Source organism: Corvus cornix, chromosome 6, assembly GCF_000738735.6.
Source record: "Corvus cornix cornix isolate S_Up_H32 chromosome 6, ASM73873v5, whole genome shotgun sequence".
Taxonomy (NCBI): domain Eukaryota; kingdom Metazoa; phylum Chordata; class Aves; order Passeriformes; family Corvidae; genus Corvus; species Corvus cornix.
Window position 1 is genome coordinate 1085804 of NC_046336.1, and position 9014 is coordinate 1094817.

Genomic DNA, 9014 nt, shown 5'->3' on the forward strand with positions numbered 1-9014 from the left:
AGGACACAGGGAATGGCTTCCACTGCCAGAGGGCAGGGCTGGATGGGAGATTGGGAAGGAATTGTTCCCTGGCAGGGTGGGCAGGCCCTGGCACAGGGTGCCCAGAGCAGCTGGGGCTGTCCCTGGATCCCTGGCAGTGCCCAAGGCCAGGCTGGACACTGGGGCTGGGAGCAGCCTGGGACAGTAGGAGGTGCCCATGGCAGGGGTGGCACTGGATGGTTTTAATTCCCTTCCCACCCATCCAGGCTGGGATTCCCTGGTCCTGCTGGGCTGTGGGGCTGACAGCCAAGACCCAGCCCATCCTGTGCCTGCCCACAGGGCAGGGCTGGGCTCCTCCTTTCAATGTTATGTTTCCCTTTTCCCAATTTTTGAGGCAATCTGTGGAGCAGCAGAGTTTGAGTGAGGGAGAGAAGAGTCCAGAGGGTGAGTGGGGAAGTTCTGCAGTAAAGAGGGACAAAAGGACACCCTGGGTGACAGATTTGCTGTCCTATCACTGGTGATGGTTTTCCTGCAAATCACCAGAGCTCCTGCCCTGAGTGGGAATAACAGCTCAGCCCTGCTGGCACCCACGATGGCACCCAACCACGCTGGCAAATTGGTGTTGTCTACTGCCAGGTTGTCATCCCCTCTCATCAATTAAGCCGACAATTTGAGGGGAATGAATTACAGAAGCAGCAGGGCAGTGCTGACAGATCATCCCAGTGCTGCTGGGAGCGGCAGCCTGGCTTGGCCCTCAGCTGGCCCTTCCTAGTGCAACATTCCTTTGCCTTGTGAATCAAATTCTTGGGTTTTTGGAGTTACCTGTGAAGCAACCAGATCTAAACTCTATTAACTCCACACCTGACACGTTGTTTATAAAAGATCCTGAAAGCTTCATCCTTTATTGAAAGCTTCCTGGAGAAATAAATACCCCACGAGCTGTAAATCATGTCGTTATAAATGAAAATATCAGGAAATGAAGGATGTTCTAACCCTGTTCACACCATTCAAAGGGAGAACAAAGCAGCACAGATTTGTTTAGAATTTCTTTCCCAGGATAATCCAAAGAAACCCCACACCACCAGCAGGGCCGGGATATTATTACGGAACAGCAGCACCAATAAGCGAAGGCAGATTTACCCCCACACCCTCTTAGACAATTAGGGAAGTAAGAACAGGGGAAATTAGCACAGAGATTCCCTAGGGAATTCTTCAGCATCCTAATTTTTGCAGCAAAGAGATGAGAAGTGGTTCTTTAATTGTCTTTAATAACTCTGTTTTCTTTGCCCTTTAAAAACTGTAATCCTTTGGTGAAAATCATCCTGGGTGAGCAATGGATTAAGTTTCCCCTCCTTACGCAGAATCAGGAATTAAGCAGAAGGTTCACAGTCATTGTGGCCCTTCCTTGGAATAATTAAAAAAAAAAGTCTAATGCCACTTTAGGAATTAGAGCTTAACAGATTCTTACTGTAGGAAAACAGCTGAAACCTTAATTTAAATAGTGAAAACGAGGCAGGGTCTGAAACGAGGAGATTTGCTACAAGAATTAGACAATACAGATCAAGCCTCTTCTACAGAGCACCGGAGAAAGCACCACAAAAGCAGAGTTTCAGAGGGCAAAACGAGGCTGTGCTGGGCTTGGAATCCACTTAAGGCAGAAAACTGAGGAGGAGCGAGCAGCTGAGATCCAAGCAGGACAGCGGGGCTGTTCTCCAGCACAAGGACTCCATTTCATCCACAACTGGCTTGGAAAAGCCCTCTGGAGGTAACTGCACGTGTGAGCAGAGGCAGTCCATCTGTTTTCCTTGTCAAATCCACACCGCAGGCAGGAACTTTTCCGTTTGCTCTGGATGAAGGCAGGTCTTTCACCCTTTGGACCACTGAGAGAAGAATTTCTCTGTTTTTACCAAGTTTTCCATTTTTGTATCATTTTCTAAGCCCAAGAAGCCCCACAAAGAGCATTTACCTGTGACTGCAGGCAGCAAACGCTCCCTGGCACAGGTTTGTGTGGTAATTCCAAGCCTAAGCAGAAAATTCCAAGCCTAAGCAGAAAGGCCACACTGGAACAGCCCCAAAATTCTGCCCCCTGTCCCCCCCAGACATTCCCAGCCTGTTCCATGGAAAAAATCAGCCAAGCAAGGATGTAATGATGCAGTTTTGCATTGCTCTCAACAATGCAAGGTCAGTTTGTAGCATCTAAAATGGCAAAAATAACAATAATAACCCAGGAAGCAACACAATTGACATTTAAAAGGATTTGATTGATGCTAAAGCCCGTGGGGAAAAAACATGGGGATTCAGATAGGGTAGGAATGCTGCTCACTGAAATAAAGACTTTGAGACTGAAAGGTCTTAATCCTGGAAAATAAAAGGGGGGGGGGGGAGGGTGGGAAGGAAAGAAATAGATGAAAATAATTCCTTGGACTTTTGTTCCCACAGAACAAAAATAGCACGACCCAATGACAAAAAAATAAATGTAATGCTATTGAGGATGCAGTTTCCAAGTCCTAAAAGCCATAATGCATCCTGGCTGGAAAACAAATTTTCTCCGCAGTATTACAGGATTTGAGAGCAGCAGATTTTGTCAGTGGATTTCGCATGATGAATCAGGTAAATTGGAGACTGAATCATCATTACATCCCCAGGCATCTGCAGGGAAATAGGAAGGAAAGGAGAAATAAAAAATTAGAGAAGCACCTCAAGAATGTTCAGGAAATCACAGGCATGTGGAGTGAAAATCTCACTGGGTTTTAGGGCTGGGGGTATTTGGGAGCTAAACAGAGACACCGAGGGGTTTCTGAGCCTCCCCCAGAGCTGAGGGGAAACCCAGCAGCAGTCAGACACCACAAAGAAAACACAAGGAAAAATGGAATCAAAGAAAAGACCTCTGGGTGTTTAGATGGATGTAACAAACTGAAATCTCCAGAAATTACTGAGAATGAATCTGAAATAACTCCACAAGCAACTGGAACACTGCACCACATCCCCAAGTGCCACATCCACAGGGCTTTTAAATCCCTCCAGGGATGGGCACTCCAAACCTCCCTGGGCAGCTCGGCCAGGCCTGGACAGCCCTTTTTGGATAGAAATTTGCCCCAATATCCACCCTGAGCCTCCCTTGGCCCAGCCTGAGGCCGTTCCCTCTCCTCCTGGCCCTGTTCCCTGCCAGCAGAGCCCGACCCCCCCGGCTGCCCCTCCTGTCAGGGACTTGTGCAGAGCCACAAGGTCCCCCCTGAGCCTCCTTTGCTCCAGCCTGAGCCCCTTCCCAGCTCCCTCAGCCGCTCCTGGGGCTCCAGCCCCTTCCCAGCTCTGTTCCCTGCCCAGTTCCTCTCAGAGTGTCCGAACGCTGCGAGTGCTGGGTGGCCCCGGGTAGATCCCGTTTTAGTCCCGGCTCCCCTCGGAAGCGCCTCGTCGCTTACCTGGCACTTCAAAGACTTGCCTTTGGAATTCGCCATCTGCATTTTAGATCTGGATGTCCCCGACTTACCCCAGGTCTTGTGCAGGGAGTGGCACACGAGGGAGTGCCGGAGCTGGGCTGCTCCTTGCGGCCGCCTGGCCCTGGCGAGCACCGGGAGCCGCGGCTCCAAAGGGGCCGAGCCCAACCCCACGGACCTGAGAGCCCCAACCCCACAGACCTGAGAGCCCCAACACAGCTACCCCGAGGCTTAAAACAGGGGAACGTGGGGCAAATGTGCATTTACATAACACAGAGAGAGCGGGAAGGAGACTTGCTCAGATCCTGTCCTTTTAAACACAGCCTTCAGTGCCTCTCCGAAAACGTGATCTGAGGCTGCGGCGCTGTTATGAATGTACTGTGGTATTGGCTTTTCGCAGGATTACAAAATTGTTATGAATGTATTGTGATGTTGGGTTTTGCATGTTACTTATTTTTGGGGGGGCTTTGCCTGGGTTCTGTAATGTAATGCTGTAGAATGTCTGTAGTTGGGGTGCTCAGTTTGGGAAGGATGGGGGGGTCTTCACATTCCTGGAAAATCTTATCAGAAGAAAAAAAAAAAAAAAAACCACGAAACCAGACGGAATGGAGCCAAGGAGGAAGATGAGACTGATGGGATGATACTCCAAAGTATTAATGAATTATGCATGATGGTGATGAACACGAAATAAGCGATGTACTTTTAAAGCCGATCTTTTGGATGTACAGGTGCGCCTTTGGCTCTCTGCCGAAGCACCCGGCCGTACCGCCCCTTTTGCTGTTGTCTCCTAATTGTCCCTTTTCTTAAACTTTCCTTCAAATTTTCCTAAGAGTGAACCTCGTTTTTCACAGGCGCCGTCAAAGGGAGCGAAGCACAAGCAGAGCTCCCTCCGTTTGGCACCAACCAGGGTGACACAAGGGCACATCCCCAGCCCCCAGCCTCTGCCCAGGGACATGTTGTGTCCACAGCCAAGCAGCAAAAACAGCGAATCACTTTGGTTTGCAACTTCTCCTGAGCGGCCTCTCAACCTTCAACCAAGGCCCGGCTCATTAGCGCTAGGTCAGAGCCAGGGTATTTAACTCTGGATTAAACATCACTCTCATCCTCAGCAGGGAGCCAGGGCATTAACAGATGTCTTGTCATGTATTTCACCCCCCCCCCCCGCCCCCAGTTACAGCCAATTAATTATGCCTCTTGCCAGAGTCTTTGTGAGGTTTTAGGGAAATGCAAACCCGTGTCATCGGGGAGGGGATGAGCCTGGGGAGAGAGACAGCGGCAGGGGGAAAACAATTCCTGCCTCTGCCCAGAGCCCTGCCCTCTGTTAGGCTGCAGAGAAACCAAGGGAAGGATTGTCTCTCATTTGAATATACCTTTAACTTTCCTAAACGTTGCACTGATGGCAGGACTTCATTAACGTTAATTAATACAGGCTGAAAACCGCAGGTCATTTCCATATGGGCTGGGCCTGGTCCCAGTCACAGACTGACGAAACACAGAACAGAGCCAGAGAATCCCGGAATGGTTTGGGTGGGAAGGGACCTCAAATCCCATCCAGTGCCACCCCTGCCATGGCAGGGACACCTCCCACTGTCCCAGGCTGCTCCCAGCCCCAATGTCCAGCCTGGCCTTGGGCACTGCCAGGGATGCAGGGGCAGCCCCAGCTGCTCTGGGAATTCCATCTCATCCCTTCTGCACCCTCCCAGGGAACAGTTCCTTCCCAATATCCCATCCAGCCCTGCCCTCTGGCAGTGGAAGCCATTCCCTGTGTCCTGTCCCTCCAGCCCTTGTCCCAAGTCTCTCTCCATCTTTCCTGTCAGCTCCTTCAGGCCCTGCGAGGCCACACTGAGGTCACCCCAAAGCTTCTCCTCTCCAGGCTGAGCACCCCCAGCTCTCGCAGCCTTCCCTCCCAGCAGAGCTGCTCCATCCCTCTGCTCATTTGGTGCCTGGCTCCAGCAGCTCCAGGTCCTTCCTGTGCTGGGCCAGGGCTGGGGCAGCTCTGCAGGTGGGGGCTCACCTGGGCACAGGGGCAGAATTCCCCCTTTCCTGCTGGGGCTCAGCCCACAATAGTGAGGTTTTTATATTGGGACAGTGAGAACAGAACACTGCAGGCACTTCCCCTTGTGCCTGGCAAATGCAGTTCCCTAAATTTCCCAGTTTCTTGTCTTCGCCCCTTCTCTTTACATTTTGCAATAAATATCGCTTAGCCTGGCGACCGGATATTCCAAAGCTTTTAAAGGAAAACAAACTGCCCGACCATTCCTGTAGCACAGGAACATTCCATTTCTTTCACGTTTCACTGAAAGCGTTTGGGCCAATATTTTGATGGTGAAAACATTGATTTTTGTCTGGAAAGGCGGAGCTGTGGTGGCTGCAGCAGCTGCTGCTCACACAGCACCATTAGCAGTGACTGGAGCAGAAGTTACAACCTCGGCTTTAAGGTGCAACAGCTTCTTAATGAGGACATCTTCAATGACACAAAATTATTATTTATTTTCATTATACCTACAGAGACAGATTTGTGTGTTCAGTGACAGCTGAGGGAGCTTTGTAGGGCAGACATAAACATTCCCTACATTACCCAAAAAGCATTTGGAGCTGGAGATGTTTGTTTTCATGTTGGTGTGATAAATACAGAGAGAGAGAGGTCAAACTGCTTCTGTGAGACACAAAAAAGGCATTTCAAACAGACCTTTAAGGTCCCTTCCAACCCAAACCGCTCTGGGATCCTGTAATTCCATGGCAGGAGGGTTTCAGGGAGCCACAGCAATTCCCAGCCTCGCACAAATCCAGGTACAAATTCCTTGTGCATTCCTCGGGGAGGCTTTAAGGGACCTTAAAGCTCACCCATGGGCAGGGACACCTCCCACTGTCCCAGGCTGCTCCAAGCCCCAGTGTCCAGCCTGGCCTTGGGCACTGCCAGGGATCCAGGGGCAGCCCCAGCTGCTCTGGGCACCCTGTGCCAGGGCCTGCCCACCCTCTCAGGGAACAATTCCTTCCCAATCTCCCATCCAGCCCTGCCCTCTGGCACTGGGAAGCCATTCCCTGTGTCCTGTCCCTCCATGCCTTGTCCCCAGTCCCTCTCCAGCCCCCCTGGAGCCCCCACACAACCATTTCCTGTGCATAACCAGGATTTCACCCAGGAGTTTTCTGGAAACAGGGTTTGTGCAGTTTGCTTTATACTCCTGTAAAGTGCCAAATGCCAGAGGGAGACAAGGGAGGTTTGTGTCATCAGGATGTTATTCCAGGATTTTTCTAAAGGCCTTTGACAAAGCCAAGATGTGCTCACAGGTGAACAGAGGAGTAAGAGGGGAATTTCTAACCTTACACCATCAAAATAATAACTATAAGGAAATTATTCATGAATAATAATGCAATTCATGGCTGTGAGAGGCTGTATTTTACACCAACCCCACCAAAACACCCAGCCAACTCTCCAGGCTTCCCAACCATCCAGGACTGGTAAAATCCCCTTTTAATTTTGGCTACAAGCAGCCTGGGAAGCACTCTGGCTCTATTAATGGCTCTCATCTATCACTTAAGCCCAGAGCCACTTTCTATCAGCCCTGTGATCAGGGAGGAAATGATCCTGACAAAACAACTTTGTTTTTTATGGCTTTCTAATCATTTTGTGATTATGGAGTTCTGGCTGCAGTGAGGACTCTGTGATGTAGAAGTGATTGCTGGGGCTGGGGGATGTTCCATCGAGTGGCACCTACACAATTTCATAGTTATGGGGGTGTTCATATATATCACACATCCTTTTAGGAAGGTGCACGTGGTTGATGAATGAATATTGCCTGCTAAAAATGGGCTTTTCCTTAAGAATCACAGAATTACTGAGGTTGGAAAAGCCCTTCAGGAGCAGTGTCCAACCTTGGATCCCCACCCTGTCCCCAGCCCAGAGCTCTGAGTGCCATGTCCAGGCCTTCCTTGGACACCTTCAGGGATGGGGACTCCAAGCCTCCCTGGGCAGCCCCTGCCAAGGCCTTTCCAGAAGGAAATCCTTCCTGAATTAATTAGTGAACAAGACATTAATTCCTCTGGGAAAACAAGCTTTCCTTACCCAGTGGAGCCCCAGGTTCAAGGACACGCAGTCATGTTTTACATACAAATGTGTCTCCTGCCCATTTCAGGAGAACCAAAATATGAACCAAAATGAAATTATTACTAATCATGGAAAAGTCTAAATTCCAGAGGAGAAACTTTAGGGGTTGGATCAAAGCAGCCAAAGGCAGCTGAGGACACAGTGGTGACCATGGTGGTGGTGCTGGTTGATGGCTGGACTTGATGATCACAGAGGGCTTTTCTACCCGGAAGGACTATAATTAAGGATCCCATAATCAGAATTGATTTCCCCCTGTGCACCCAGCAAAGGGGCAGGGGCTGCTGGTGGTGCACAGACCTGGAGAACTTGGGAGGAAGGCAGTGAGAAAGCCAGCAGGAGGGTCAGACACGTGCCCAGCCTCGTGTCAGATCCTGCTGGATCAGACATCCAAGAGGCACCAGTGGCGTCCACAGGAGCTGTGCCAGCTCTGAGAGCTGCCAAGATAAATAATCTCCTCTCAAAATGAGTGACTTCCAGAGGCAGATATTCCAGAGGAGGGCACAGTGAGTTTGGGTTTGTGGCAGGACTATTTTAGGGGTCACTGATCCAATTCTCTAACACTGAACTGAAAGTTTCATTGAATAAATTCCCAAACCCATCAAGCCCTGCACTCCTGAAAATATTAAATTATCCTGCATTTCATTGATTATCCCTACACTGCAGACAACACAGAGCCCTTTTATCCCTTCTTTAGTGGCAGTACAATTTTAGGACTATCCCTAGCCCTGGGAATGCTCCTGCCTGGCACAGAGGGATCCGTGGCTCTCGCACCCCTTCTCCTGGGGGTTCCTCCACTCACTGGTGCCAGGGAAATGGGAATAACCAGGATCTCAGGCAGTCCAGCCGCTCCATGGCTTCACTGGATCCTGGCTTCTGCTCAGCTCCCTGCTGGAAAGAAGATGAGGTCTTTGCTAATGTGCTCAGATGTTGCAGATTTCAAGAGATTTTGGGCCATGTGGCACCTCCGGGCCCCTAAAAAGAGTTTCTCTCATTAAACCTCTGCCTGCAGTGAGCTCTTCCCCTCTTCCCTCTTTTCCACACTGACTTCCAAGAGCTCTTCTGTGCTTTTCCATTCCCATCACTGCCCCAACGGCTTATCCTGGACCAGGGAACCCTTTCCCTAAGCTCCTGCTCCATCTTTTCCAGACAGCAGTTTTATTTTTCACTTGTGCCTCCTGATTTTCCTCTGTATCCCCTTGAAGTCCAGTTGTGCTGCATCCATGGCCTCTGATTTTAAATAATCCCTTCTCCAACTCAATCTAGAGAGGAAGCTCCTGGGAGCAGCCGTTTCCATAGCAGCTCCAGAGCAGAGGGGCTGAAGACAGAGACAAAACTGCTGCTGGAACTTCTTTGGTGTCAATACTCCAGCTCCCACTTTTTTTTCCAGTTCTAAAAAAGGAGAAATTCTGTTGTGATCCCAACACCGATTCCTTCCATGGTCCTTTTCTGAGGGAGATGAATGTGGATGCTCAGCCAGCTCTGCTGCTGTCAGAAAG

The 9014-nt window shown here is 50.0% G+C and overlaps 1 long non-coding RNA gene across 2 annotated transcripts; it reads right to left on the reverse strand.

Annotated features, from left to right (window-relative positions):
* Positions 1-334: 334 nt before the first annotated feature.
* On the reverse strand, positions 335-3636 carry LOC109950925. Of its 2 annotated transcripts, XR_005602145.1 has the most exons (4): positions 3399-3636; positions 2540-2628; positions 1946-2001; positions 335-1859 (listed from the first exon to the last, which is right to left on the reverse strand). It is a non-coding gene; the product is annotated as an uncharacterized LOC109950925 (long non-coding RNA). The 2 variants fall into 2 exon arrangements; XR_005602144.1 differs by having other exon boundaries at positions 335-2001.
* Positions 3637-9014: the final 5378 nt, after the last annotated feature.